Source organism: Cottoperca gobio, chromosome 7 (assembly GCF_900634415.1).
Source record: "Cottoperca gobio chromosome 7, fCotGob3.1, whole genome shotgun sequence".
Taxonomy (NCBI): Eukaryota; Metazoa; Chordata; class Actinopteri; order Perciformes; family Bovichtidae; genus Cottoperca; species Cottoperca gobio.
In genome coordinates this window covers 21266490-21281310 of record NC_041361.1, presented here as the reverse complement: position 1 = coordinate 21281310, position 14821 = coordinate 21266490, and the positions used below count along the sequence as shown (strand labels likewise).

General features: G+C 39.1%; 1 pseudogene; it reads right to left on the bottom strand.

Moving 5' to 3' along the window:
- LOC115011031 (uncharacterized) overlaps positions 1–12437 on the bottom strand; it is a 22317-nt pseudogene extending 9880 nt beyond the window's left edge.
- Between the last annotated feature and the right edge of the window lie 2384 nt (positions 12438–14821).

Genomic DNA, 14821 nt, shown 5'->3' with positions numbered 1-14821 from the left:
ATGAAAATACTTACACCACTTTATAACACTTACATTACTTACTTAGTTTTTTTCTACCATTGTGTGTTCGGTAATGTTTCCAATTCCATTTTGTCTCCAAGAAACAGAAATAAGAGAATAAGAGATTATCATATTTGACTTGATTAAACTGAAAATAAATCCAAATCTGGTCAGAAATATATATACTGTATATATTTTTACATTACATTAGAAGAGATTGTATCAATCGGACAAAGGGGGTTTCTACTTTAAGGCCTGTTTATCCTGTGTATGTTTCCTGAAGCCACAACAAGCTCCGCTAATTGTTTCCAGTTCCATTTACAATTCTATTGTGGAATAGCTGTTATCTGTCACCAAGATCAATGTAAAAGTAATAATACTTACCCCCAGTTAACAGTCAAGAAGTGCGTACAGCAGTGATACAAACAGCCTGCACCAATACATACTGCACCCACTGTCTCCTCTGAGTAATAGCCCTTTAATTACAAAGAACAGGGAGAAGTCATTGGCAATTTTCAGGGACGACGACTAATATCTCATCCTGGGGGTGACGGAGTGAGGAGAACCAAAGTAGAGAGAGCAGAGTGGGCCCTCTAGTGCTCGACATGGAGAAGTACCGGAACATTTTTGAACGCACATCATAGGGAAGGATGCTGAGACATCAAATGCTCTAAGAAATATTGCTCCTCACTTTTAAATCTGTAAATATTAGAACACCGCTCTACTGTATTAACAGCAAACACTCAGTGCCCAATAAAGCAGATGGAAGACAGATTCTGATATTAATTAGGCCTAAACAGGATTACGTCACTCAATCCTTTGCTTTTACGCGGCACATTATCCACGCCCTGTAATGCACAAGAGTGCATGCTTCTCATAAAGACATATTGTAGAGTTTTCCCCCGTCCCCCTCATGTCCTCTTTACACAGATGAAGCAATAAGCTGAGTGAGCTTCCAACTGTTGCAATACATCTGTGGCAGCAAAGAGAGCTGTGTTTGATGACTGGGAAGTGTGTGTTTGTGTGTGTGTGTGTGTGTGTGTGTGTGTGTGTGTGTGTGTGTGTGTGTGTGTGTGTGTGTGTGTGTGTGTGTGTGTGTGTGTGTGTATGTGTGTGTGTGTCTGTGTGTGCCTGCCGGGGAAGAAGTATCCAAGTCCTACATTAAATGTTTATTCAGGAAAACAATGTAAGAATTATCAGAACAATGTTGTTAAAATGAAGTAAAAAAGTTTACTGTAACATTATTACTGATGTCGTAAGGTGTGAGTAGTATTTTAAACCTGCAATAACTGATGTTTTGCCACAACACTGACATAAATTGAATAAACTGCTGCCTACACATTCAGCAGTCAGCTTAGCTGCTAAATGCTCCACCATGTTCCCCGGCTAGTTTATTCTTTTTTGTTTTCCACGGTTACTTTAGTTGTTCCAGCCTCCACCATTTCCGCTACTGTGTCATGTCTCGTTGAGTGAATTGAAGTTTTCATGTTGTCCAGTCTTGTCAGTCACTGTCTGTCATGTCACTTCCTGTTTTATTTTGTACCTACCTCCCTCTTGTTTCTCAATCCAGATCCCTTTACTTCCTGTCTTTGTGTGGTTTCCCGCCATCGTCAGCGTCTGCCCCGCCCCTGATTGTTTCCACCTGTGCCCACTCACCTCTTGTATAAATAGTCCTGTCTCCCCTTGTCTTGTCCCAGTTCGTCTGGTTATATCCAAGTGTAATGAATCAGTGTCAGTGTATTTTTGGATAAGTTTGTTTATCCCCTCGTGAGCGTTTTGAGTTTTGTTACCTGTTTTTGAAGTAAAGTATTTTATTTACTCTTTACATTTGTTTCTGGCGTCGTGCATTTTGATTCTTCCTTCCCTGCGTCCAAGGTTGTGACATACTGGGGATAGTAATTGAAAAGAACTGACATTGATACTCTTTGGTAACTGAGGATAGCTACCGCAGCTAGCGCAGTGGTTGGCGCAAATCATTTGTGCCGTAAGCCGAGCCTTCATTTTCCTGGGAGATGTTACCCGGTGAAAGCGAGGCTTATAGGGAACCAATCTAAATGCAGATATTGTCACTATTTTATATCCAGTACATTGTGCAATCAACATTTACTCCTGAATGATTAGTTAAGCAAAACAACTTGCCTCGTGCCACTTTAATGTAGCAGGGTAAAAAGCATTATCTGCCAAGTAGAAGTTGCATACCATGGAAATACTCAAGTAAAGTTCCTCAGGGTTGTACCTAAGTAGAGTACTGATTGACATTGTGTGGCTGCTTGCCTGTATATGTTTGTCTCCTACTTGCTCTCTTTTTTTTTTCAGTCACGTCTGCTTGTGCGGACTTGTGTCTGTGGGCAGGCCACTGCAGCATGCTCCTCTGCTTTTTTTCCGTCCCGGCCCTACGTCACGTCTCTTCCTTTGTTGGGGTGGATGTCGACAGATCTCCACGGCCTGCATGGCATGAAAAAAACATCTCATTAATTCCACAGAAAAAGACTCGATTACTGGGCTCCGAACCCCTTTCTGCTGAGAACAGCCTTTCCCCACATGCATTGATTTCTCCGGCCCGTTCACCTCTCGCTCCCTCTCTCTCCCTCCCTCTCTGTCCAGGCCAGCTCAGCACACGCTCCTCCACACTGAATCATCTGAATATCATGATATAGCCCATGATGAATGCTAACTAGACAGCAGCTCCCGCTTTGATTAATGAAGATACCGTGCTGGTTCACAACAGTAGACCTGGCGCCTCACAGCCGAAACCGCAGATAACTATTCAGTAGGTATTAATCATGGTTAACCAGGCAGCAGTTTCTTACAGGACAAATGAAGTAGTTAACTGTGGACTTAGAGGTACAATGACCACCTTACACACACACACACACACACACTAATTGTAAAGCTTCATACATTCACACAGCAATGAGAGTACATAATGCACAAGGTGAGCTTTTGAAGCCGGTTTAATTATGAGAGTCTCCGCGCTAAACAGAAGGCCCACAGCCTGTTCTCACCTTGTTGGATTGTTACTCACTCACTTATTCTGTTGTGTTTTTCCCCTGAGTTTGCAGTTCCATTCAAAACAAATGACCATCTTTAATACTTCAATATCTTTATGGCTTTTTTTAATTTTCTGGATTTTGATGACTTAAACAAATCTGTCATCAGTTATTAACTCGCATTTCCATTAACACTCCATTATAAACGAACTCTGGGGCGTTTCTTTGGACCAAACTTTGGTCCAACTGAAAATTTGGATGTCGGTTTGCTTCTAAGTTCACCAGAGTTTCGTTCACTTTAGGTGAGAACACGGTCCGACCCAAATATACTGTAGGAAGTGAACCAAAAAACAGTGCCAGACAGTCGTCTATGTAACATGTAGTACAACACATCATAATCTCACTCTTTCTCTCATCAGGGTCCGCCTCACCAAAACACCAAAGCAAAACCAGAAAACCACAGGATCACATGCGTTTGTTGTTGCTTAATTATTTCTGAGACCAGGAAGTTTCGGGTGATTTTCTCTCTATCCTCCTGAGACCCAGAAAAAAAGGGTTTCAAATTTCCTTTTTGTTTTACATTACATAAGTCTTTGGGGTGGAAATAACATAATAACTAAAACAAAACTCAAAAAATATATTTAAATTTATGTTTTTTTTGTCTGGCCTTTATAGAGGACATCGGGTCCAAATTATGCAAAACCGCCTGGTGCTCCATCACCGGATGAATTTAGTGCAGTCTCCATGCATCATTCAGGGCTTTTTGAGTAGGGTGAGCAGCCCTGCTGCTCCATCACCGGTGTGTCATGGATGAATTTAGACCGCTGTCCATACACCACCCTGGGCTGTGTGATCAGCCTGGTGCTGAAGACACAGCGCCGGTGTTTAACGGATGAATTCAGTCCGCTCATCATGCACCATCCTGGGCTGTGTGAGAGAGAAGGACTGCCTCCTTTTATAAGGAAATAAATAGAAAGCACATCCCCGTGTCCTCCACAGAGGACATTGATAAATACATGTTGTTGTTTTGTTTATAATTATTACACTGCTCTGAAAACTCACTACACTAACTCCTAAGATGTTCCCTTACATACCTTAATCAAAATATTGAACTCACAAAACTGCTTATTACAAGATTACATACTTATCATTTTTCTTTCCATAAAATGTGCTTGAATGAATCCACGCTAAAAATCCAGAAAACGTGAAAGTTTGAGCATCTGCATGTCAGCTTGAGTCAAAATTCTGCGACAGCAGCAGGCAGCAACAGTTACCTGATGCTAGTGTCTTAACAGCATCTGTTGTATTATTAATAATCACACTAATATGATAATATATACGTTTAATTGAATGATGGTGGAGCAGCTCACGTACCTGCATTACGATAAAAAGCAATGACTAAAGTAACAGAAGGACAACCTGTGCAATATGTCATTTGTTTACTGGAAGCTTCTTTTTTTTCTTCTTTTTTAGATTTGCACATTTTGCTTCTTGCGATCAGAGTGCTTTTTTTTCTTGATTGTGTTTTAATTAGTTAATGAAGAAAAGGTACTTGTACTTTACTTGCGTATTTGCATTGTAATGGTACTTTATACTTAAACAGCACTATAATTGAGAGGGAAATATTGAACTTTTTACTGCACTACATTTATTTGACAGACTTTACTGTTGAAGTTTTCACACACCAGATTATAAAATATGGTGATTTGTTAATGATTAAACTAAAGGTACATAAATTACTTCAAATTAATATTAGCTCCTTCTCCACCAGCGTTATCATTAAAATGCTTACATAACAATCAAATAATGTAATGTTTCATATAACTAATGATTATTTTAATTTAATCTGCTAGTTATTTTCTTAAATATTTGATGTATCAGTAGCTTGTTAAAGTCAGAAAATAGAGAAAAATATCCGTCACAGTTTCTCAGAACCCAAAGTGAAATCAAATCGCTTCTTTTTCTTTTTTATCGTCCAACCAACAGTCCGAAAGCCAAAATGTTCCATCAATGTAAGACGAGGAAAATAAACTAATTCTCACATTTTAGAAGATTGATCCAGAAAACATTTGATGCTTTTCCTCCACTGTGTGTGGATGTGTGAGCAGCTCAGCAGGTGCACGGAGTAGCCTGACCTTGTGACACTGAGCGCTGCTGCCCCCTGGCGGCTGACTGTTGAAAGTGTTAGGCCCTCGTGCTTCCCCTGCCACTGCCCACAGCGGGGGACACCACCTCCACCATCAGTCCTGCTTCGAGCACTACAGGATGTCATGATCTAAAGTGGGTGCAGCTTGTTCCCTCTTGGAGGACTTTCACACATGTTAGAGAAGTTGGCAGTAGTTTGCTATTTAAAAACACGAAGTGTGTGCAGGATGCCCTGCACTAGTGACTACTCTCTCTGACCAATCAGTGTTCTGCAGTGTTTTGACCCCACCTTTAAGTATCGGCTCAGCTCACTTGGAACCTCGGCCGAGGTGGTGCTAAATAAAGAACCAGGTACTTCCTAATGGAAAACAAAAAAGAGCAAGTCGAGTGATGAGGAGACAAAGAGGAAACCAGGACAAGAGACAGAGAGGGATACACCTAAAGCCATCAACACTACATTTGAATGTAATAACAATAACAAATCTTATACTAGCAGTTGGCAAATTTCACAAACATAAGGCAAGTCCTTCCCAAACTTTAATGTTCTACTTGAATTCCATTTGTACGTGGATACATTAACCCTAATGACAAACAATGTACAATATTATATTTTAAAGAATCATTATCTGTAACCCTTGATTAAGCTTTATTGATGTTATTGTTGAATATGTTTCAGTACCTTTTTTTAATTATATTTTATTTTATTTTATTACTTTTCATATTTCATTTGATTGACATTTACTTTTTAACACACTGAAAGTGTGTAATGTGACCTGCTGAATGTCTGTTGGTTCACAATATTTAATAAGGACACAAGGAAAAAAAAATTAGAGAGAGAGGGATCATTTTAAAGTCATTAGTCAATTTTTCATCCATATTTAGAGCAAATGTTGACTGAATTTCCAGAAGAAAATGTGAATGAATGCACCTTTCAGCAGCAAACGATTGAATACATGATGGAAAACATGTTTGTTTAATGTATTAGTTTAGTATGAGTGATGTTTAAGTTACCTGCTTTATGTATGTCATCATTTATTGTTATTATTATTATTATTATTATTATTAGAGAGATTATTTCTCCTCACTGGGAACGCCTCAGGATCCCCCAGTCGGAGCTGGAGGATGTGGCCTGGGGAAGGGAAGATTGGGGTTCCTTACTGGAGCTGCTGCCCCCGCGACCCGACCCCGGATAAGCGGTAGACGATGGATGGATCATTTATTGCTGTTTTCCATTTGCCCTTTGTTGCATTTTGTTTTCATCAATACACAAACTTTTCCACCTCAGCCAAGAGTAAAAAAACTAAACTGGGCAAACAGTTCCCCACCGGTTAGTAGGATGAAGTCGGAGACTCACATGTGGTTAGCTGACGCACAGTAAAGCAGCTGTGCATATCCTCACTCAGCCACACAATTGACACAATTAAGTGCTTTACAACATTTGAAGCCTGGAAATAAGATTTATTTAATTTAGATTTCTGCCTTTCCACTTTTCTTTTTCTTTTCTTTTTTACATTAGAAATAGTAAGTGTTGATGCCAAATTGTCTCTCTGTCAGGTGCAGAGGAACCAAACAGATTCAGGTGCCCAACTCAATAGTTATCAACCAGCAAGTACTGTACATATTGGATTAGAAAAAACACAACAAAAGCAACTAATACATCGGAATACAAATATATGAAAGAATTAATGCAAAAAATATGCAGATATATAAACATAATCTCTGAGAAATTGTCATAGAAAATACAATAACACTATGGACATAATTAACTGGGATCAAAATAACTCTTATAGTTCTTGAAAGCTCATCTTCTCTAAATCCCCTCCTGAAAAAGTTGCAATTCTATATTAGCCCGTTAGCATCCATAGAAAATCATCAAAACAGTTGCATGAACAGGAAAATATTAAAATAAAGACTTCAAATAAAAACTATATTGAAAAAAACCTTGATACAGGAAAGTAATGAAACGGAAGAGAAACACGTATAAAGATGAATATGATCTTTGACAGCATGGGGAGAATGCCACCTTTCATACACTATCTTAATATCAAAAGGATTGGATAGAGAGTTATTAATTAAGTAGTTAGAGGATATTCAATAGAGTTTGGAGATGTTTCTGAATATCTCCGTGAGAGGACGCGTTCAACACAAATCACCGTAACTATTCATACAGTGGAGGTCTGGTGACACATGCTAACTCCACCCTCCGGTGGTGACAGAGAGGCACATCTCATACACACAGCAGGTAAAAGTGTCAAACTCACAGAATCACAAATAATGAAGTCATGACCTCTTCACCTTATATATGCTTCCTTTGGGCAATATTATAAGGAACCACTCTATAAACTTTCATTGTTATGCGGATGATACCCAATTATATCTATCAATTAAACCAGATGAAACCAATCAATTAGCTAAATTTCAAGCATGCGTTAAGGACATAAGAACTTGGATGTCTAGCAACTTTTTGATGTTAAACACAAAACTGAATTGAAGTTATTATACTTGGCCATAAACACCTCCGAAACGCATTTTCTAATGACATAGAAGCTCTGGATGGCATTAACTTGGCCTCCAGCACCACTGTAAGGAATCTTGGCGTCATCTTTGATCAGGATCTGTCGTTTAACTCCCACATAAAACAAATCTCAAGGACTGCCTTCTTTCATCTACGTAACATTGCAAAAATAAGACACATCCGGTCTCAAAATGATGCAGAAAAACTAGTCCATGCATTTGTTACGTCAAGGCTGGATTACTGCAACTCATTGTTATCAGGTTGTCCTAAAAAGTCGCTTAAGACTCTTCAGTTGATCCAAAATGCAGCGGCACGTGTATTGACAAGAACAAGGAAAAGGGATCGTATTACTCCTGTATTAGCTGCTCTGCACTGGCTCCCAGTAAAATACAGAATAGAATTCAAAATCTCTTTTCAACACAACATCATTTCTGTCAAATGTTGTATTTGTACTATGTTGTTTATCCTGTACACACGACATCTATTGCATGTCTGTCCGTCCTGGGAGAGGGATCCCTCCTCAGTTGCTCTCCCTGAGGTTTCTTCCATTTTTCCCCCTTTAATTATGGGGTTTCTTTTAGGAAGTTTTTCCTTGTGCGATGCGAGGGTCTAAGGACAGAGGGTGTCGTAACCTGTACAGGCTGTAAAGCACACTGAGACAAATGTATAATTTGTGATATTGGGCTATACAAATAAATTAGATTTGATTTGATTTGATGACATTCAAAAGTAGATGACAAATACAGAACACGTCTTTTAAATTTAAATTGAAAAAGAAATAGGTGAATACCAACTTGTGCCCTCCAATAGATAATCTAGAGTCTGTCCATTTAAACCCAACAGGCAGAAGGACTGCTGTATACAGTCTACCCTGTTGCTGAAGCAAAATCAGTGTGTTGCTCACTGAGCTCTGAATCCAGAGGAATGAATGTGATGTGTTCATTATTATGAATGTTTTGTACATCGACAAAAGTGTCATATGTGTGTATGTTCAACTTGTGTGTAAGTTTGTTGAACAGAACTGCCTGAGAATGCAAAATGAATGACAATAAAGTTGTATCGTGTATTTAGAAAAAAACATTAAAAATGAATTTATCTGGTACTATACATATATACCATACACCATAACCACAAGTCCTATAATTTAGCCTACGTAAGAAATCATAGAAACGTTAGACGGACCTATAAAAATATATATTACACTTTAGTCGTCAATACTAATACCAGTGGCATCGACTTTGGACGAAAGTTCTCGTAATTTGTTGACGTATTCATTCTATTTTTCTCCTGGGATATGAAACTTGCAAGGAAATTGCCTCATTTATGTATATTTAATGTTCCTTAAAAGCTGAAACTATGATAAAACTGGTACTTGGCTTGCGCACTGCCAGAGGGTTAGGATCTGGTGCTCCGGCTAACATAAGCTGACAGTGACGTGGACATCAACCTCAAGCTCTTAGTGTCAATGTGTCATGTTGTCTGCATGATAGAAGGAGAGCTTCATGGACGTGCAGTTTAGGTAAATCCCAGTCTTTTGAGGCTCTGTGGTTATATTTGAACTACAGGTGGCATATTTCTGGCCATCATATTTCAGGAAATTATCTTTTATCCAAAAGTTCCCAATAGTTCCTATGTCCTACCTTTTATTTCCCAGAAATGCTGACCTGAAGTGAACTCAGGATTTGTGTGGATGACAAGTCCTTCGCTAAAAGATGGCTTTCATAAGGCCCCAGAGACTGACAGGTATTCACTACCTTGAGATCCTTTGCTCTCGGCCTGAATAAATATTCTGGAGTCATCCTGCTGTTACCCTCAGTCCAGTCTTCAATTTTAAGAACTGATGTCAGCTTTCCCTCCAGCTCTCTGCTCTCAGACAAAGCTGTTTCTATAGCATTTAAACTCTTACAAATGTTTTCAACAGTATCTTCCTCTTTGTGTTTCAGCTGATTCTTTATCTCCTCTCTTTCTCCTCAAACTGTCTGGGGATTTGGGTGATCAGCTGCAGAGACTCTGGAAATAATATTAACAGTATGCATATGACTGACATTTAAATGTACAACTAGCAGCTGCTGACTAAACATACTACTTATCACATATCTGATAACCGTGTAATGCTGTGTCATGCTTCAAAACTGTGGATGTGAATATTTATTTTTAATATTTCATCTCCTGGACTAATCATGGGTTTGGAGTGGGATAGTTGTTTCCCTGTGAAAGCTATTCTCAAAAACAGTTTTAAGATGTGGACACAATTTATCATTTTTGACTGTGTACAGTAGTGTATAATAATAATAATAATAATAATAATGAGTCATTATTAATTCAATAATAGTAGCTTTCATTTCTAGTGCTCTTTAGGGGACCCAATAATGACTCTGAATGAATAGCATGAACATACCTCTGCTTTCTCATGCCCAGGCACATCCTTTATCTTCGCTGCTTGTTTGGGCTTCTCAGGGAAGCTTTTTTAATATAGGACTGGTTGGAAGACGTTTCCCCTCTGTTGGAACAGCTGTGCCACACTGTGGATAGATAGTCTGACAGACAGGACAAAGTAAAAACTTCGGAATAAAAAGCAGACGCCGTGACACACGCTTCTCTCTTTGCTCTCCCACACTGAGTCACTAGTACCACTTTCCTGTAAGAGCCACACTCCATGCATCTCTCACTTCAGCAGTCAGACAGACAAAAAAAGTGAGTAAACCCAAACAGATTTACAGGTCACTTCTACAAACTGAGATACTGTTTTTAATCACTTCACTTGCATCTTGTAGGATCATTAAGACACGGTCAGATGCATATATTAGTGTAACATTACACTCTTGTGGTCAGAGTTTGAAACTGCTGGTTGGTGACATATTTCTCTATACTTAGCTCAGAACTGTTCACTCAGCACAACAGTTGATCTCATATCCAAAATATTATTTTATTTAATCTTTTTGTCTTTAATGAATGTAGTAAACAGTGCAGTGTTAAGTCAGACTCTTGACTTCATCATCTGTATTTACAGTAATAAAGTATAATTCAAAGAAGAAAATTATTGTTTCCAAAAGTAATTTCAAATACTTCTGATTAAGTTACACATTTTTCTTGTAAGGGAATTATAATTGCACACTCTTTTTTGTTGTTGTAAGAATTAGGTATCATTTGATTATGGTAATGGTGTGTTTAACATTAATAAAGTGTGGAATCATAGCAATAATGTGTGCCTTTTTTAATACAGACAACCAAACTTAGTGTTTTGTAAATGGTCTGTATTAATCTGTAACCTTCGCAGTACTTTTTGAGATAACTTCTTTCTCATTTTAAGCATCAATTAAAGCAAAATATGGTTGAGCAGAACACTTTATTATATGGCCATAATTATTGTACAGTTTACGACTGAGAGTTTCCAAAAGTCATTCTTACACTACATCATTTCAAATACTGACTTCTACATAAATTACACATTTCTTTCTGCCGTTGCCATTTGTATATTTATTGAGGAAATGAATGAGTGCAGACTGTGTTTGATGGAATTATGATAATTTATTTCAAAATGCAACAATTATGATTCTCTGATGAACTTTCTGCGGGATGTATGACCTAATTTACAGATGAGATTTTTAGGTTAAAATAATTTGTTATTTGTTATTTATTTTCCTTTTTTCCAACATCTATCTCCTAATAACTTTCCTGAGGAGAACTGGTTGGTACTTTCTGTAGAGTTCAGCAGATCATAAGCATCCATAAAATATTGCTTAAACTTGTGACTTGAGCCATACGAGGAACCTGGCAAACAAACAAACCGAGGGGCCGACAGACGGCAATGTCGGAGTTTCAAGAAATGTTCCTAAAGCCCCTTTCAGTAACGTACTGTACAGCTACAGTTTTGGTCGTATATGAATGGTGAAATACATTATATCATAATTAACTTATTAACCTATTACCATAATTACTCTGTCTTTACCCAGAAGGTTGGGAGGTCTGTCAGCAGGATTATGGAAAAACTCATGAAACTTAGTGGAAGGGTGACGAGCACGAGCCAAGGAAGAAAACATTATATTTGCATTATTTTTCACTTTCATTAACATTATGAAGGCGATGGCCTTGGTGGACGTCTGCGAGTGCCCTTCTACTAACTTTATAGGTTATCTTGTGTTATAATTTCTGAGTGAGAGCAGCTCTGCCCGTGGCTGGATCACCTGAAGCATCTCCTTCCACATAAAGAACTGCAGGTGGCTTTCAAAAGGCTCCACAGACAGACAGGTATTCACCAACTTGAGATCCTTTGCTCTCGGCCTGAATAAATGTCATCCTGCTGTTACCCTCAGTCCAGTCTTCAATTTTAAGAACTGATGTCAGCTTTCCCTCCAGCTCTCTGCACTCAGACAAAGCTTTTTCTATAGCATTTAAGCTCTTACTAATTTTCTCAACAGCATCTTCCTCTTTGTGTTCTGCACCTCATCTTCTCTCTTTCTCACTGCTGCGTCTCTTCAAACTATCGTTTGTTTGGGTTTTGTTATCTCTGTGTGTTTGCTTGGCTTCCTATAGCTTAGATATCATCAGAAACTTGTTGCAAAAATGTCTTCAGCATCTTCCTCGGAAAACTTTTCCCCAAAGTTAACCTTTGCTTGGTGATGCGACCCAATTTCAGCTTTTCAGAGCACGACCACTCGGCAACCTTTAAAATCAATAAACCAATCCAACATATCATGTTAGGATTGGAAAACAAGGGGAGAAATGAACAACACTAGAAGGATTAAAACATTACAGAGACCGACAACAAGTTGTAATACCACGGGCATTACTACCAACACAAGCATACACTCACACACACACATGCATACATACACATCATAAAAATCACACTTCCTGTCTTTTTTTTATATATGTATTGTTATATGTATTGCTGTTACTATATCTTCTTCTAATAGGTTTCCATCCCTATTATGAAGTCATATTATTTTCTGTATATTAATCATGTGTTCTTTATGACATGTTAAAGGGCCTACGAAATGATATTTCGTCAGTGTTATTGGGCTTGGTATATGATAGAGGTTGCATATTTATTGTGAAATGTGCCATATATATATTTTTAATATTGATGTATTCGTAATAAATCACGATCGTTTCAGCATAAAAATGACTTCCGCTAACAAAAATTGATTGCTGCGCCGAGAGCATCCACTTCGGCAATGTTCGGGCGATGACGTCACAAGTATAATACAGCCACCGCCAGTGTTCGTCTGCGTTGAAGTGTCCAGACTGCTGTCAATTATTACGAGAAAGAACAGACAACAATCGATCGTCAAGGATAATTGTGAAGCAATGTGTTGTACGGGGATGTGGGGCCGTCTCCGAAGCTAGCTTTCTGTGGCCAAAAGATGATAAAATGTCGCATTTATGGACAAGACAAGTGCATCGATGAAACCGACGATTTGTGGGCAGCACTTTGAGAGATCGTGTTTCGAACAAACTATGCTCGCCAAGGAAATGAGATTCAAAAAGAATTTAAAACTGAACGCAGATGCTGTGCCTACAATACTGGCGAGACCCCAGCCAGCACAAGCCAGCACGCCGACTCAAACACGTCCGCCGGTGCAGAGTCCTCCACCAAAGAGACGACGAAATGCATTCGCCAAAAGGGAGAGAGCAAAGGTAAGCCGTGCTACTTGTTTACTGTATTTATTGTTTCAAGCATAAAGCCATAATCGGTCTAGGCCTACTGTACAGGACTGTCTCAGAAAATTAGAATATTGTGATAAAGTTCTTTATTTTCTGTAATGCAATTAAAAAAACAAAAATGTCATGCATTCTGGATTCATTACAAATCAACTGAAATATTGCAAGCCTTTTATTATTTTAATATTGCTGATTATGGCTTACAGCTTAAGAAAACTCAAAAATCCTATCTCAAAAAATTAAAAAAAGTAAAAAAAAAAGATTTATAACAGCAAAACAAAATCAAACATTTGAAAATGTCCATTAATGCACTCAGTACTTGGTTGGGAATCCTTTTGCACGGATTACTGCATCAATGCGGCGTGGCATGGAGGCAATCAGCCTGTGGCATTGCTGAGGTGTTATGGATGCCCAGGATGCTTCAATAGCGGCCTTTAGCTCATTAGCATTGTTGGGTCTGGTGTCTTTCAGCTTCTTCTTCACAATACCCCACATATTCTCTATGGGGTTCAGGTCAGGGGAATTGGCAGGCCAATCGAGGACAGTAATGCCATGGTCAGTACACCAGTTACTGGTGGTTTTGGCACTGTGGGCAGGTGCCAGATCATGCTGGAAAATGAATTCCTCATCTCCATAGAGCTTTTCAGCAGACGGAAGCATGTAGTGCTCTAAAATCTCTTGGTACACAGCTGCATTTACTCTGGGCTTGATGAAACACAGTGGACCAACACCAGCAGCTGACATGGCTCCCCAAACCATCGCTGACTGTGGGAACTTCACACTGGATTTCAAGCAACTTGGATTTTGCTCCTCTCCAGCCTTTCTCCAGACTCTGGCGCCTTGACTTCCAAATGAAATACAAAACTTGCTTTCGTCTGAAAAGAGGACTTTGGACCACTCTGCAACTGTCCAGTGCTTCTTTTCCATAGCCCAAGTCAGACGCTTCTTCCGTTGTCTTGAGTTCAGAAGTGGCTTGACCATGGGAAAACGGCTATTGTAGCCCATTTCCCGGACACGTCTGTGAACAGTGGCTTTTGATACCTGGACTCCAGCTTCAGTCCACTGTCTTTGAAGCTCCCCTAAATTCTGGAAGCGACTCTTCTTCACAATGCTGTTAAGGCTGCGGTCATCTCTCTTGGTTGTGCAGCGTTTCCTGCCACATTTCCCCCTTCCAACAGACTTTTTGTGGATGTGCTTTGAAACTGCACTCTGTGAACAGCTTGCTCTTTGAGACATTTCTTTTTGTGTCTTACCCTCCTGATGGAGGGTGTCAATGATGGTCCTCTGGACAGCAGTCAGATCAGCAGTCTTCCCCATACTTGTGATTTAGTTTACTGAACCAAGCTGAGTGTTTTTCAAGGCTCAGGAAACCCTTGCAGGTGTTTCGAGTTAATTAGACGATTCAAGTGATTCGTTGAACACCCTACTAGTATACTTTTTCATGATATTCTAATATTTAGAGATAGGATATTTGAGTTTTCTTAAGCTGTATGCCATAATCAGCAAT